Here is a 17166-nt window from a genome sequence, read left to right as displayed (position 1 = left end):
TATTATGTATTATATATACATTATATATATTATATATATCAGCCTGGCTCCCGCAAGAGTATATAATGTAGATACAACACATGAGATATCCATTAAATACCAATCTCTAAAATCAGAGATCACCTTGAGAATGCGGGAAAAAGTATTGTATTCGTTTTATATTAGTACACTTCGAATTTCAACAGGCATAGCTCAACAGCTGGGGCTTCACTAGTATATATATTTTTCCACTGAACCTTTAGTACCTTTGAGACCCTGCTCTGAGCGAGGTCCATAGTTCGATGGTTCAAAGTTCCAAGGAAACATCGCAAACTCCCCCCATCTCTGCTCTCCAGCTGTGAATTTTCATATTTGGAAAGGTCCTGGATTCGAAAAGGTGAAAGAATAAAACAGTAACTTCATAAGTGAGCAAACCTCTTCCGCAGGGCTCTCCATCAGCGACTACTTTGAAAAGTTTCGTTATGATAATCTGTCATTTCTATAGTTTATGAATCTCAGTTGCCCAAAGCTAAGCTGGGTAGAGGAGATCAAGAATTATAGTCACTTCTACAAGCAGGTATGCAGGAGACTGCATCTCAAAATAGAAATGGTAACTACATAAATTAACAAATGATCAAAAAGAACATCTGTCTGTCTGTCTATCTACACACTGTCCTGTTTGTTTGTTTGTTTTGTCCAATACACAATACACAAGGTTATAGAGGATATACTCGAAGTAAAATATATCAAAGAAAGAATAGAGGAAAAATATAGGAATAAAATATATCAATGAGAGAATAGAAGATATAGGGATATTCAGAAATTGATAAATGTAATAATCCTTTCCTTGTGATAGTTATGTGCTATTTTCCAATTAATGTTGGGAACAGAAGAACCAGGAATAAATTTTCTAAGAAACTACAACCTTCTAAAATGCTGCAGTCTAGACAAAAAAAAATTCATCAGGAAGTTGGGGAAAAAATTGGTTCAAAGTTCCAATGAAAGTTCCAAAGTTCTAATGGGTGAAAAAAGTAACTACTTAATGTTTTGTTTCAAGCATAGAACCTTACGATTTAAGCAAGAGTATACATAAAAAAAGGAATTGATACAAATCTAAAAGTATGATCAATTGCTTTATAATGAAAAAGATACAAGGCTGATGAGGAATTCTGAGTGTGCAAGCAACAGGTCATGTTATTGTTAATATCAAAAAGGGTTCTAAGAAAAAAATGGATCCATAGATTGATCTTGTATCAGAATTAATGTAGAGTGGAGATAAGAGAATGTAGAAGCTCTTTGGAACAGTGTGAAAAGAATTGTTATAGATTGCCACAGAATTATGTGGAGCTCCAGTAACAAGAAAATACAGAAATAGTGTTTGTGAATTATTCCCTAGAAGAAAATGTTTGTTGAAAAAAATGATAATAATTAAAAAATGAGGATGTTGTTTTTAATATTGAGAACTTTTTAGAGTCCACTTGGTTTTTTACTGCATTAAAGAGCTGTTGTGGCACAGTAGTTAGAATGCAATAATGCAAGCTATTTCTACTGACTACCAGCTGCCAGAATTTTGGCAGTTCAAATCTCACTGGTTCAAGGTTGATTCGGCCTTCTATCCTTCCAAGGTCAGTAAAATGAGGAGCCAGATTTTTGGGACAATATGCTGACTCTGTAAATTGCTTTGAGAGAGCTGTAAAGCACTCTGAAATGCTATTACTATTAACTTTCTTCATAGGTTTTAGTCTCCAATTTCCTAATCATCCTTGTCGTTCTTCTCTATACTTTCTAGGGACTGAATACATATTTTGTATTGTGACCAAAATTGGATGCAGCATTCCTACTAAAGCATTATAAAGCTGTACTAACACTTAATGTGATCTTGATTCTATCCCCCAGTTGATGCAACCTAGGACTGAGTTGCCTTTTTTGGCAGCTGCAGCTCATATTTGGCTCATACTTTAGTGACTTCTAGATACCTCTCTCAGTAACTGCTATAGAGTCAATACCGCCTGTGCTTTTGGTTTTCTTAACTACAGTAAATGTAAAATCTTACTTTTCTCAACATTGAATTGTATTTTGTTGAATAGGGCTCAGTATTCAAGTCTGCCATCTTTTAAAGCCGGGGTGTCAAACTCAAGGTCTGTGGACCGGATCCTGTCTGCAGAGTGCTTACATTTGACCCACGGGGCCGGAAATAGCAAAAGACTGGCCCGTGGTGACTCAGGCAACCAAAATGGGGGGCACAGACCCCCTGAGCCCCATTTTGGCTGGCAAAGTGCTATAGGAGGCTATGCAGGCCAAGAACGGGGTGGCTGGAAGGGTGCAAGGCATCTGGGCCGGCAGGGTGCTACAGGAGGCATCTGTCCCACCTCCCCCCCCCCCCGGATGGACGTCAAGAACTACAATCCTGATCTGGTCCTCGAAGAAATCTAGTTTGACGTGTTGGCTATTCCCTGCAACTTGGTGTCTGCAAATTTGATGAGATCCACTTCTAATGCCCTCATCTAAATTGTTGTGTAGTCATGATGTTGAAGAATAGTGGGCCTAAGATGGAATTTTGGGATATCCCATTATATGTTTCCCTCCATGTAAAAAGTATGTATGTAGCAAGAAAGGTACATGGGAAATGCAAGCAAAGTAACTAAGACAGTGAAGAAAAACGTTCAGGAACATATTGGACATCAAAAGAAATCAGGTTAGTGAGTTTTCCCTATTTTTCTGGTTTCCTTGTTTCTATTGCCATTGGCTATGCAATGGTACCTCTACTTAAGAACTTGATTCGTTCCGTGACCAGGTTCTTAAGTAGAAACGTTCTTATTTCGAAGCATTTTTTCCCATAGGAATCAATGTAAAAGCAAATCATGCGTACAAACCCATTAGGAAAGAAATAAAAGTTCGGAATTTGGGTGGGGGAAGGAGGAGGAAGAAGAGGAGGACAGTCGCTGCTGAAGGAATAAGGTGAGGTAAGGGCAATAAAAAAAATCCAAAACTTTAAGGCTTAAAAAAAAAAAGAGGGACTCTGAGGCGGCGAGGAGGAGCACGTGCCTCGCATACATCCAGCGCGAGGCTGCCTCCCATACACTGCGCCAGAGAGAGAAACCCAGGCGGGCAAGAGAGGGGGAACCTCCTGCTCCTTTGACTGAAAGGCGGCTGCTGCTGCTGCTGCTGCTACCTGCTGCCTCTTCCTTCCCATGCTAAAGGGCTCCCTTCTCCTCTCGCTCATTCGCTTTGTAGCTGGTGCCTTTCCTTCACTGTGGTGACTCCTCAGTTTGGCTGAAGCCGAGTTGATCCGGCCAGGGCGAAGCACCCCCTTTTGCCTTTCTGCACCCAGACGCTCCGGGAGGCAACCTCGCACCGGGTGTATGGGAGGAAGCGCGAGGGAGTCACCACAGCGAAGTGGTTTATTCCCTCTCCAAGCGCCCAGAGAAAAGAAAACACTGTTCGCTCTGGGCTGCCAAAGCCTCCTTAAGCGCCACCGAAAAGCTCCTCCTCAGCCCAGAAAAGCCCGAGATGGCCGGGATTAAAGGGGGAATGTCAGGAAACTGACCGGGCCTTTGTGCCGCTCTCAAATTTCCTGGGCTCGGGTTCTTAAGTAGAAAATGGTTCTTAAGAACAGGCAAAAAAATCTTGAACACCCGGTTCTTATCTAGAAAAGTTCTTAAGTAGAGGCATTCTTACGTAGAGGTACCACTGTACTGTCAAAAACAGAATCAGACCCATACGACACCTTTGAGATTAGTAGACGTACACATTTTTAAATGTTTAAAATTAGTACTTTTAAGCAAAACAATTACTAGCTATGGAATACTTCTGGAGAGGGAAATTTAAGACATTTAGATGGGACAAGTAAGATAAGATTGTGGCAGGCTGGTAGGCTGAACAAAAAACGAGCACCACACAGGAAAATATTTTTATTTCATAATTTTGTATTTATCTTTTATTTTGTTTTGTTGTTTACAGCCAAGGTAATTGTATTTAGTTTTCACAGAGTCACTGACCTTGAATCACGTTGTTTCAATTATTTCTACAGCACCTTAAGTCAATTGATGTCTTTGAATATGTCACAAAGTTGTTGAATATTGCCTATCTGGACTTCAGCAAAGACTTTGAAACAGTTCCACATAAAGAGCTGATAGGTAAGTTAGTGAAGATTGGACTTAATCCCTGGATAGTTCAGTGGATTTGCAGCTGGCTGAAACATAGACATCAGAGAGTTGTTATTAATGGCGAGTATTCTGAGCAGAGACAGGTTACAAGTGGTGTGCCACAAGGGTTTGTTCTGGGTCCTATTCTTTTTAATATGTTTGTGAGTGACGTAGGGGAAGGTTTGGTAGGGAAGGTTTGCCTATTTGCCAATGACTCTAAAGTTTTAAAGACTCTAAATAGGGTTGATATTCCCGGAGGCATCTGTAGTATGGCAAATTATTTAGCTTTACTAGATAAGTGGTCAAAGCAATGGAAACTGCAGTTTAATGTTTCCAAATGTAAAATAACGGACTTGGGGGAAAAGAAACCTCAATCTGAGTATTGTATTGGCAGTTCTGTGTTAGCAAAAACTTCAGAAGAGAAGGATTTAGGGGTAGTGATTTCTGACAGTCTCAAAATGGATGAATAGTGCCATCAGGCGTTAGGGAAAGCAAGTAGGATGCTTAGGTATAACAAGCAGGAAGAGGGATATTGTGATCCCACTGGTGAGACCACATTTGGAATACTATGTTCAATTCTGGAGACCTCACCTACAAAAAGATATTGATAAAATTGAATGGGTCCAAAGATGGGCTACAAAAATGGTGGAAGATCTTAAGCATAAAACATATCAGGATAGACTTAATGAACTCAATCTGTATAGTCTGGAGGACAGAAGGGAAAGGGGGACATGATCAAAACATTTAAATATGTTAAAGGGTTAAATAAGGTTCAGGAGAGAAGGGTTTTTAATAGGAAAGTGAACATAAGAAGAAGTGGGCACAATATGAAGTTACTTGGGGGAAAGATCAGAAGCAACGTGAGAAAATATTATTTTACTGAAAGAGTAGTAGATGCTTGGAACAAACGTCCAGCAGATGTGGTTGGTAAATCCACAGTAAATGAATTTAAATATGCCTGGGATAAACATATATCCATCCTAAGATAAAATACAGGAAATAATATAAAGACAGACTAGATGAGGTCTTTTTCTGCCGTCAATCTTCTATGTTTCTATGTTTCTAATCAACTTTGGATACCATCTGATATTAATAAATCATTATAAAACAGGGCAAGACACATTAATGACATATTAATGATTTATCAAATATCACATGAATTATGAAGAATTAAACCATTATTATTTTATTAATGGAGATATTTTGAAGCCATTTTGTTTTTGTACTAGTGAATACAATAAACAAACTTTATTAATAGTCACTATAATTATAAACTACCATATTTATTTATAATAATTAAACATCATAATTGTACCATTTTACCGAAGTGGTAAAAGAGGAAATTGAAAACATATTTTAAATGGTAATTAAAAAATTAAATAATGAATGTAACTGTATTAAACAGACATAATTTGCAACACAAGGACTTCATTACAACAAAAAATGTATTTCTAATACTATATCCATGTTACCATATCTAAATGTTCACAGAGGCTTTACATATTCCTTTCATTTATTTTAACTTTGCTTATGAAGTTACAAAAAATACCTGATTTTTGGTGTTGGTGTTTGATTGAGCTCAAGATTTAGGGTATAAGTGGATAAGAATGGAGACAAAGTAATAGATAAACTGAAAATGATATTATTTTTAATGTACAATATATGAATCTTGGGCATAGGTCAGAGATCTGCAACCTTAAATACTCAAAGAGAGCCATTTGGACCTGTTTCCCAGAGAAAAGAAAACACCAGGGGCCACAAAACCTGAGTAGGCATGGCCAACTAAACATCATTCCACCAGTCACATAATCCCCCCGCCCCCAATCTATGCCTACCCAACCGGTCACTAGGGCAGAGAACTAGTTTTTAAAAAACACCCGGAACCACAAAATTATTTTGACATTTTTTCTCTCCCTCTCTCATCTTCCCTCCCTCCCTCCCTCTCTCTGTATTGCTCTATGTTTCTCTCTCTCCCCCTCTCTCTGTATCTCTCTGTCTCTGCCCTTCTCCATCCCCCACCATCGCCTTTATCTTCTGAGGCCAGGTGAGGAGTGACTGGGAGGGGAGGATGAAGGACGGGTTCAGCCAGTGGTGGGATCACCCAACAGGGAGCTACAGCAAAGCACCAGCCACATGTGGCTTCGGAGCTGCAGGTTTCTGACACCTGGCAATTCATGGGTTTCAAGGAGGAAATCAAGAATTACATAAATTCAAGGACAGGACTAGTTACCAATCCCATTATCTCTGGGAAAATGGATGTCATTGCACTTTAAATCTAATGTAAACATACAGTAGAACAGGGCAGTAAAGGATGAATACAACATCTTGGTAGTTAAACTAAGTGAACTCCAGAAGTGTCAAAAAATCGAGGTGAAAGTGACCAAAAGTTCATTCTATTTCATATGTGATTTATTCATAATCCATGTAGAAAGGAATAGAGCTTAAATCACAAGGTTGTCATCGCAATTTTTATTTATTTTTAACATCACCATCTTCAGAAACCCTTAGGAAACAGGACAAACCAATGGACTAAGAGAAAGTGGGGTAGAGAAGAAAGCAAACGTCCAAACGCTGAATAACCATAGATTAGATATACACAGCCTAAAGTGAAAACAGGCTGGCTTTATACAACGCTCTCAATCAGGATTCTCCAAAGTGGTCAATGGAACCATCTGTTATTGTGGTCGTTGACTATTAGTAAAAGTAGTGTTATTTAAATTATTTCCATATAATAAATATTTGGGAATTGGTGAAGAATTTAAACTTCATGAAAGGGTTGATGAGGTCGAAAGTTTGAGTAAGCCCTCTTCTAACCAATAGCTTTTGTTTGATTTTGGCTTAATATATTGTGCAACTCAAAACATTCATGGGGATATTTGAAACCCAGCAAATTGTCATTTATTCAGTTAGAAATTACTTTTCATAATAGATAAATGCATCCAGAAAGTGTAAAATAATGATGAAAATAGGTATGTTTTAGGAAGAACTAGAGTGATTGAAATGGTTCTTTTGGGCATCGGATTTGGGATGCATTGAAAGGAACAGAATATAACTACCGGTATTTCTCTTTCTAAATAAAGGGAGTTGTGTTTGGGTGTATGCTATATTATCTTTTATGCAGAACACTATATGATCCTCTAAAGCTTTTGTAAGTTACTCCATAAACAAGTTATTCTAAACTTGCATTCACTTGAGTGCATAGTTCCCTCTAAGCTGAGCAGTGAGCAATCGCTCACTTAAAAATCATCATCAACTCAGAGTTTTCCAAACCTGCCCAGAAGCCGAGAGGGAAAGAGTGAGAGGGAAGGAGAGAGAGAGGAAGAGAGGAAGAGAGAGAAACAGATAGAAAAAAGAGGAAGGAAAAGAGAAAGAAAAAGAATGGGAGTAAGGAAGAGAGAAAGAAAATCAAAATCTAGTTTGAAACTAGCTCAACTATTTAAGAGGCATTTTGATATTGATAGAGTTGCCCTATTAAGAGCTCACTGCTTTAGACACACGGTACAGTATTTTATTTTGAAATTCTCTGAGGCAAAACAGGGTGGGTTTTTTATTTATTTGTTTGTTTGTTTGTTTATTTATTTATTATTTCTCTGCCGCCCAGTCCCGAAGGGACTGCCGCTCAGACACTATACTTTTCCGCCTCCCCCCCAAAAAAATTAGAGGGAACACTGCTTGAGTGTGAAATTTTTTAAAAATGATTTTGAATTTTTACATTGGAACTGTGACTTCAGTTGAACTGACTTCAGGACCCCACAATTTACAGACCACAAGGGATAGTGAATATAATAGACTGGAATTTCCTCTTAATCTGTTTCTCTGCATATTCTTGGTCTGGTAATCTCAAGATCTTTCCTTCCTGCCTTTGCCTTTCCAGATCTTTTACTTTCTGACTTTCGGCTTGATAAGATGCTACTAGTTGAGAGCTAGACTTTGACTATCCCTCCGATCTTTTGTTGTAAAACCTTCTTGTAAAGTTGTCATAATTCAGCTGAGATGTTCCTCATCAGGATCGCAATTGAAATTACTTCCTCTGGCAGTTCTAACTACTGAATGTCTAGAGCAGTGTTTCCCAACCTTGGAAACTTGAAGATATTTGGACTTCAACTCCCAGAATTCCCCAGCCAGCGAATGTTGGCTGGGGAATTCTGGGAGTTGAAGTCCAAATATCTTCAAGTTGCCAAGGTTGGGAAACACTGCTCTCGGGTATATTCAGATAATCAATATATATCAATGTTTAGATTTTGTATTACATGCAGTACATCAACATTTCAATCAAATCACATTATGAATACACACACACACACACACATACATACTGTACATATACACATACATACATACATATATGAGGTGTTATCCAGAAAGTAAGATTACAAGGCACGTAGCTCTCACAAGAAATGTTTGCAGGGGAAGTTGGTATTACTATCGTGTAGCGGGAAACCAGCAGAAGAGAACAAGCAGTGCCAGTGGTCAGTAAATCATCGACTGGCATTGTGGTGAAAGATAGAGATGAGCGTCCTCATTCCATTTCCCTCCAAGTGCGAAGTGCGTAGTGTAATACACCACCTGAATGCTAAGGGCATGAATGCTGCTGTGATGGGTACCCAAGAAGCTTACTGAAGCTCACAAAATCGACAGAGTCAGTGCTGCCCAAAAATTTCTTGACGTTTCAAGATTGAAGGCGAGGCTTTTCTCAACTGTATAGTGACAGGAGATGAAGCTTGGGCTTTATCACCATGCTACAGAGAGCATATGTCACATCAATGCAATGGTGCCATACCCATTCTTCTCCATCCAAAAAATTGAAAACTCAGCAAGTGGCAAGAAAAATCTTGGACATCCATTGAGCACAAATCTCGTGTAAAATTGTTGATGCAATGCCTACTTGATTTGCATATTAAAACTGTCCAATGCATATATTCTGAAATGAGAAACTAGACGTTGTAAACTCTAAAAATGTATTTTTCTACTTGAAACAGAGCCACAGATGTGGTCCCTAATCATTCAAATTAAATACAGCCTTCCCTCCCTTTATTGCTAGGGTTTCACACACACACAATTTTTAATAAAATGAATGTCCATAAAGCCAGACACTGAATGAGTGAGACAAATTTTATAACCCAGATAAATGGACTCCTATATTTTTAGGGTGCAGTTGTTAATTGCTCCATTGCTGAAATGTGTTCCTCTTTGTCTTTGTTCTATGCACAGCAAAGACATTTTCTCCCATCTTTTCTTCAGCTGGATTTCTATGGGGTAGATGGAGAACCTATGGCATGTGTTCCACAGATGGTTCACGGAGCCACATCTGCTGGCATAGGAGCTATTGCTGTAAATCAGCCCCAGCGTGCATGCGTATGCCGCCCCCTCCCAGGAGTCTCCACGCAGCCTATTTTGAGGCAAGTAAAGGGCTTGCATGGAGGCTCTGAGAGGGCGTTTTTGACTTCCGTAGGGTCTTGGAGATGGAGGAAGCCGTTTTCACCCTCCCCAGCCTCCAGGAAAGCATCTGGAGCCTAGGGAAGATGAAAAAATGGCCTTCTGGTCCCATCAGAAGTTAGGAAATGGACTGCTTCCAGTCTCCAGAGGGCTTCCAAGGGGCGTAGACTGTTTTTGCCCCTGCCAGAGTCCTAGAAAGCCTCTGGAGCCTGGGGAGGGCAAAAAACAGACCTACTGGGCCCACTGTGTGCCAAAAGTGTAGGGAGCATGGGGGAGTTGCGCATGCATGCACAGGCGGCAGGACGCATTGAATTATGGACGTGGGCAAGTGTGCACACACTCTATCAGCTTTTGGCAAATGACAGCAAAAAGGTTAGCCATCACTGAGGTAGAGTTATCATTGTAGACAAAGGCAGAATATATAACATGACATTACCAGTTTCATTGGCGTTTATTATATTGTGTATTTGCCCAGGTTAAAAACTTGTGCTAGGGCTGAAGATTTTTCATTAGTTTTAGTGTGATGTAATATGTCTAGTTTTATTTCTAATTTATTTCATACACACACACACACACACATTTTGATGTTTTCCTTTTGATTCTGAATAAAAGTACTGTATAAGATGTTGATGGCCATTTGACCTCACAGTAACGGTAATACCATAATTATTATAATTATAAAAGTAAACATGCATTAAATAAAATAGCCTCTCATCACAATGGTAAATAGGTGGGTAAGGGATCTTGATCAGAAAATGTTTCAGCAGTTTTGTTTGACAGAAACTGATTATGCTGGTACAAAATTGTACAATAATGATTTGGGATGAAAATTATTGATAATTTACAAAATAGCAAGTTCACTTACAGAGAAAAAAAATCTGAACATTGTACCCACAGGCATCTCTCCCAAGTATATTAGTAAAAGAATGGTAATACTATAATGAGTAGATAGCTACTCATTTGCTACTTGTCTTGCCATCCCCAAACTGCTGTATAAGGCAATCGTGTTTATCTATCCGACTGTACTGGTCACTCACATCCCATTCTGACTTTTAATTTTGCTACCCATCAAAAAAAAAAGTTTTCTATCATGCTTTGTTCCTATTGTATCTGGGTCAGTCTCTGTCAGAATAAATTTTGATAGCATTTCCGTTTGTAAAAGAGCTTTTAATATATATATAACCACTAAGTTGCTTGAGATTCAACCGTAAGTAATAATTTTAACTATTGTTTGATTTGGTTTTTTATAGAATACATTTTTATGTACAGTATTGCATCCACATAGGATGAAATTCAAATACCATGGAATTTTAAGAATTGTTATATATACCTAATCTCCTTCCTTGACAATGCAGATAATTTTGAACCAAACTAAATTTTACAATGAGCCCGTTCTGACATTTCCTTTTCCTAAATGGCTCTTAAGTGGAATATACTTCCAAATGACTTTCTTTATCTGAAGGTAAAGCTTTCATTATTATTATTATTATTATTATTATGGGTGAAAGCACAGTCAGCCAGTTGTTCAGATTAGATTTGACATTTTTATCCACCTACTGAATCTTTCCCAAGGACTGGAATAGGCAGATGTTGCTGTTTGAAGGTATTAAAGATATCTTTGCAGGATGCAAACTCTTCCAAGTAAAGCTGCCTTTGTAATTGACTGATTATAGAGAGACTAGCCCAAGGTCACCAGCTGTCTTCATGTCTAAGGCAGGACTAAAACTCAATTTTCCAGTCTCTAACCTGATGCCTTTACCATTTTACCAAAATGGGCTCTCTTTTCATTAATACTATTATATTAATCATAAAGGCAATTTGGAGTAATGATTAAGATGTTGGACTAGAAACTGGGAATTCCTGAGCTCCCTTCAACAGAGAAGCTTGGATCAATCATTCTGTCCATTCAACTCATTTGAAAGCGGGAAAACAGGAGGAGGGAACCTTGAGTTGTTCAGAGTAAAAGAGGGGTGTAAATTAAGTAAGTGCAGACACATACAATGTAAAGTTACTATGGCTTTTAACTTTTGATGATATTATTATATAGAATGGGCTCATCTCTTCATTATAACATACTATATCCAGAGTAAACTATGCCAGAGAAAGAGAGCAGGCATGAAGAAGTTGCAAAATTTTAAAAATACTTCAATAAAAAGAATATAAATGGCCAGGGGTGTTACTAGGCAACAACCTGTCTGCTTCTGTTTCCCCTACCAGCAAGCACAGAAGGCCAGTACTTATTGCTCCTTGTCCTGCACTTAATTGTAAAGAAAGCCCAATTACTCAAAGCTGCACAGCAAGCTAGCCACTCATTACATGAGTGCAAGAAATAGAAAGGATACAGGAAAGGCAGACCTCATGCTGTGTGAAACAGGCACATAGTCCCTGGTAGAACATAGCGTGATGCTCAGAAAGGGCTGAGAATCAATAAAAGATAGTATTTGTAGCTCAGAGTTGAACTGTGGGTCCTTGGTGCATGCTGAACTTGATGGTTTTCTTGTAGATGTTTCATTACCAAACTAGGCAACATCATCAATGCTAGAAGGAAGTGGAGTTTGCCTTTATGTTTATATGCTAGTCATTTACCTTTGACTATGTTGGTGTGAGTGATTTTGGTGATTAGATTTCTTTCCTAATTAGGCTGTTGCTTACTATTTAGTTGTTTGTCTGGGTTGATTGGGATATTATTGGGTATTCTTGATTGTTGGTTAATCTCTGCTCATATCGTTGTTGATTGCTGGGCAGGAAGTGTTTTCCATTTTCCTTTTTTATTGTGTCTTTTGAAGGGTATGTAGATGTTTATCTCTCTAGCAGTGCCTGCTAATGTTTGAAATGTCTGAGTGTCATGCCTTCAGGAATTTTCTGGCATTTTTAGATTTGATTTGATCTAGGATGCTTACAGTTTCCCACTTGAAACTGGTTCAATCTATCCAGCTGTTGTGAAATAAGGAGTTTTCATCATGTCTTTCGATTACCAGTTCACATTCACTGATGCGCTCTGTCAATCTTCTGCATAGTGGCATTTGCAGTCCTAACACGATATATTGTAGATTAGGACTGCCCCCCCCCTCACCTTTCGTAAGTCATTAAAAACTCATCTTTGCCGCCAGGCATGGGGAAATTAACACACACCCCAATTGTCAAGGTTGGTGTATAGTTTGATTGGATTGTGTGATAATTCTATTGTAAGGATTTTAAATTGTATTTTTAAAAATTGGATTTGTACACTGTTTATGTTGTTGTGAGCCGCCCCGAGTCTTCGGAGAGGGGCGGCATTCAAATCTAATAAATTATTTATTTATTTTTCTTCTTCTTCTTCTTCTTCTTCTTATTATTATTATTATTATTATTATTATTATTATTATTTGCTAGATGTGTATCAAAATGCTATTTTCATTCTTATTTTCTCTTACAACAAGATCACTGTAAAGCAGATTGGGCTGAAAGAGGCTTTTATAAAGTACTTTTTATCAATTGTCAGTTCTTTCCTCCATATTAATTTTGTCTTTAAAGCCATGAAAAGAAATATGCAAAAGAATAAGACATAATTAACTATACTGGATCACAAGCTCTACAACAGCCACCTTTCTTTTAAGCCCAAACTAACAAGCACATCAAAAAAAATAAATGAAAAGCGAGTAATCAGTTTACTTAACGTTATTATTACTACAAATAGAAAATTATGCTATAGAAAAAAAAAGAAAAAGCAACTGCAAAAGAAACAACTCTGAAAAAATAGTACTGCATTTAGTGCTCTCCTGTTACTGGATTTGATGAGAGAAAATAAAACACATCAACCTTGCAAGGGTATTAAAACTGGTGTGATAATGTTTGTATAGTATATGTTATAATTTTCATATATGTTGAAAATAATATGTTGAAAGAATGTTGTTTCTTAATTTCTGCACCAACTGAGGAAGCTTACACTGCCCAAGGAGCTGCTAATGCAGTTCTACAGAGGAATTATTGAATCTGTCATCTGCACCTCTGTAACTGTCTGCAACCCAACAAGACAGACTTCAGAGGATAATCAGAACTACAGAAAAAACAATTACAGTGTTCCCTCGATTTTCGCGGGTTCGAACTTCGCGGATAGCCTATACCACGGTTTTAAAAAAAATATTAATTTAAAAATACTTCGTGGTTTTTTTTTCCTATACCACGGTTTTTTCCATTCGATGATGTCATATGTCATCGCCAAACTAATAATTTTTGCAAATAAATAACAAAAAAAATAATTATTGTTAATAAATAATTATGTTTATAAATACCAGGATCACTATTCAATGGTGAGTACCAGTAATAATGATGAGTAAATGATTGTTAAGGGAATGGGAAATGGTAATTTAGGGGTTTAAAGTGTTAAGGGATGGCTTGTGATATTGTCCATAGCCAAAAATGGTGTATTTACTTCCGCATCTCTACTTTGCGGAAATTCAACTTTCGCGGGCGGTCTCGGAACGCATCCCCCGCGGAAATCGAGGGAACACTGTACTGCCAACCTCCCTTTCATTGAGGACTTGTATACTGCACAAATCAAAAGAGGGTTGTGAAAATATTTACTGACCTCTATCATCCTGGACATAACTTGTTTTAACTCCTACGCTCACTTCACACCAAGACAACTAGATACAAGAACAGTTTTTTCCAGAATGCCATCAGTCTGCTAAACAAATAAGTCCCTCACCACTGTCAAACCATTCACTAAAGCTGCATTACTATTACTATTAGTCTTCTCATCATGTCTATCACCATGTCCTCCCACTTATGACTGCATGATTATAACCTGTTATTTGTATCCTTATGATTTATATTAATATTGATTGTTTCCTGATTGCTTATTTGTACCCTATGACAAAGCTACAGTGGAGTTTTGGAACGTTGTAAAATCTTTGTTCCCTATTAAAAAATTGGTCAGAAATTGCAGACAATGTTTGAAAAGGTAGTCTCTTGATTTGATTCCATTGCAAGCAACTATTGCCAAAATCCCAAACTGCATTGCATTTCAGGCACTATAGAACAACAGTCTTATCAACCAGACCTCAATACTAAGGAAGATGAATGAATGAATCAGCAAACAAAGTAATAACCAAAAGCCAACGTGGGTTTGTCAAAAACAGATCATGTCAGGCTAATCTTATTGAATTCTTTGATAAAATGACAAAATTAGTGGACCAGAGGAATATCATCAATATAATTTACTTGGACTTCAATAAGGCATTTAATAAAGTAGACCATAACCTACTATTAGAAAAAGTTGAAAAATGTGGGTTAGGCAGCAACACCACTAGATGGATTCAAAACTGGCTGACCAATCGCATTCAAAATGTATTGCTCAATGGAACTGCATCTACATGAAGTATGCAGTGGGCCTGTTTTAGGCCCAGTACTCTTCAACATCTTCATCAATGACTTGGATGAGAGGATAGATGAGGAACTCATCAAATTTGCAGATGACACCAAACTGACAGGAATAGCCAACACTCCAGAAGATAGGTTCAAGATACAGAAGGATTTTGACAGACTTGAACATTGGGCACTATCTAATAAAATTAAATTCAACGGTGAAAGGAGTAAGGTTCTACATTTAGGCAAGAAAAACAAAATGCACAGGTACAGTATATGTGGTACCTTGCTCAACAGAGTAGTAACTGTGAGAGGTGCCATTTAAATATGAGCTAGCAGTGTGCATCAGCTGCCAAAAAAGGCTGCATTAACAGAGGGACAGGAGCAAGATCACGTGCAGTGTTAATACCACTTTATAAGGCCTTGGCAAGTCCTCACTTGGAATACTGCATTCAGTTTTAGTCGGTACGATGCAAAAAGGATGTTGACACTCTAGAAAGAGAGCAGAAAAGAGCAATAAAAATGATTAGGGGACTGGAGGCTAAAACATATGAAGAATGGTTGCAGGAACTGGGTATGTCTAGTTTAATGAAAAGAACGACCAGGGGAGACATGATAGCAGTGTTCCAATATCTCAGGAGTTGCCACAAAGAAGAGTGAGTCAAGCTATTCTCCAAAGAGGGTAGAACAAGATAGAAGCAATGAGTGGAAACTAATCAAGGAGAAAAGCAACTTAGAACTAAGGAGAAATTTTTTGACAGAACAATTAATCAGTGGAACAGCTTGCCACCAAAAGTTGTGAACGCTTCAACACCGGAAGTTTTTAAGAAGATGTTGGATAACCATTTGAAATGATGTAGGATTTTCTGCCTAAGCAGGGGGTTGGACTAGAAGACCTCCAAGATCCCTTCCAACTCTGTTATTCTATTCTTTACCTCTATATTCCACATTGATAGCTGGCATGTCCCTCCCTCTCTCCAGTTTATGTTGGCTTCCCTGTTCATGTTGCAGTATGAAGCAAGTGTCAGTCTTCCAATTCAGGGAAAACAATGACATCTTCCTTTAAGGAAGCAGGAAATAAGACATGCCACCTCCATCAGATACACACATACATACACACAGAGAGATTTTCCTTAGGCACCTTTTTCAGGCAGGTAAATTTGCTAAAAATCTAATGGCACAGTTGACTCAAGAACCAACAGTCTTCCAGAAAATGCAGGAATCTGCATCTTGCAAGATTGGATAATCTCAGGCAATGTTTGTTTGTTTGTTTGTTTGTTTGTTTGTTTGTTTGTTTGTTTGTTTGTTTATTAGATTTGTATGCCGCCCCTCTCCGTAGACTCGGGGCGGCTCACAACAATAACACGAACAATGTAAGAACAAATCTAATAATTTAAAAAACACTAAAAACCCCATTATTAAAAGCAAACACACACACAAACATTCCATGTATAAACTGTATAGGCCCGGGGGAGATGTGTCAGTTCCCCCATGCCTGACGGCAGAGATGGGTCTTAAGAACTTTACGAAAGGCAAGGAGGGTGGGGGCAGTTCTAATCTCCGGGGGGAGCTGGTTCCAGAGGGTCGGGGCCACCACAGAGAAGGCTCTTCTCCTGGGTCCCGCCAAATGACATTGTTTAGTCGATGGGACCCGGAGAAGGCCAACTCTGTGGGACCTAACCAGTCGCTGGGATTCGTGCGGCAGAAGGCGGTCCTGGAGGTATTCTGGTCCGATGCCATGAAGGGCTTTATAGGTCATAACCAACACTTTGAATTGTGCCCGGAAATTGATCGGCAACCAATGCAGACTGCGGAGTGTTGGTGTGACATGGGTATATCTTGGAAAGCCCATGATTGCTCTCGCAGCTGCATTCTGCACGATCTGAAGTTTCCGAACACTTTTCAAAGGTAGCCCCATGTAGAGAGCATTACAGTAGTCGAACCTCGAGGTGATGAGGGCATGAGTGACTGTGAGCAGTGAGTCCCGGTCCAGATAGGGCCGCAACTGGTGAACCGGGCGAACCTGGGCAAATGGGAGCTATAGCTTCTTGCCTTGCCAGAAATAGCTCTTTTTCCTCTCTCCCCGATACTTTATTCCTGAGAAAAACTTTCACATTTAAAATGTAGTAATGTAAATTACATTTAAGACTCTTATCTGTTCAACTTCTGTAACACAAACATTGTGTCTTACACATAGTTCTAAACCATAAAAGCCTGTAGTTTTAACTTAACATAATGTGTAAATCCAGGCACCATGACT

Source organism: Erythrolamprus reginae, chromosome Z, assembly GCF_031021105.1.
Source record: "Erythrolamprus reginae isolate rEryReg1 chromosome Z, rEryReg1.hap1, whole genome shotgun sequence".
Taxonomy (NCBI): Eukaryota; Metazoa; Chordata; class Lepidosauria; order Squamata; family Dipsadidae; genus Erythrolamprus; species Erythrolamprus reginae.
Note: the sequence above shows the minus strand (reverse complement) of the source record.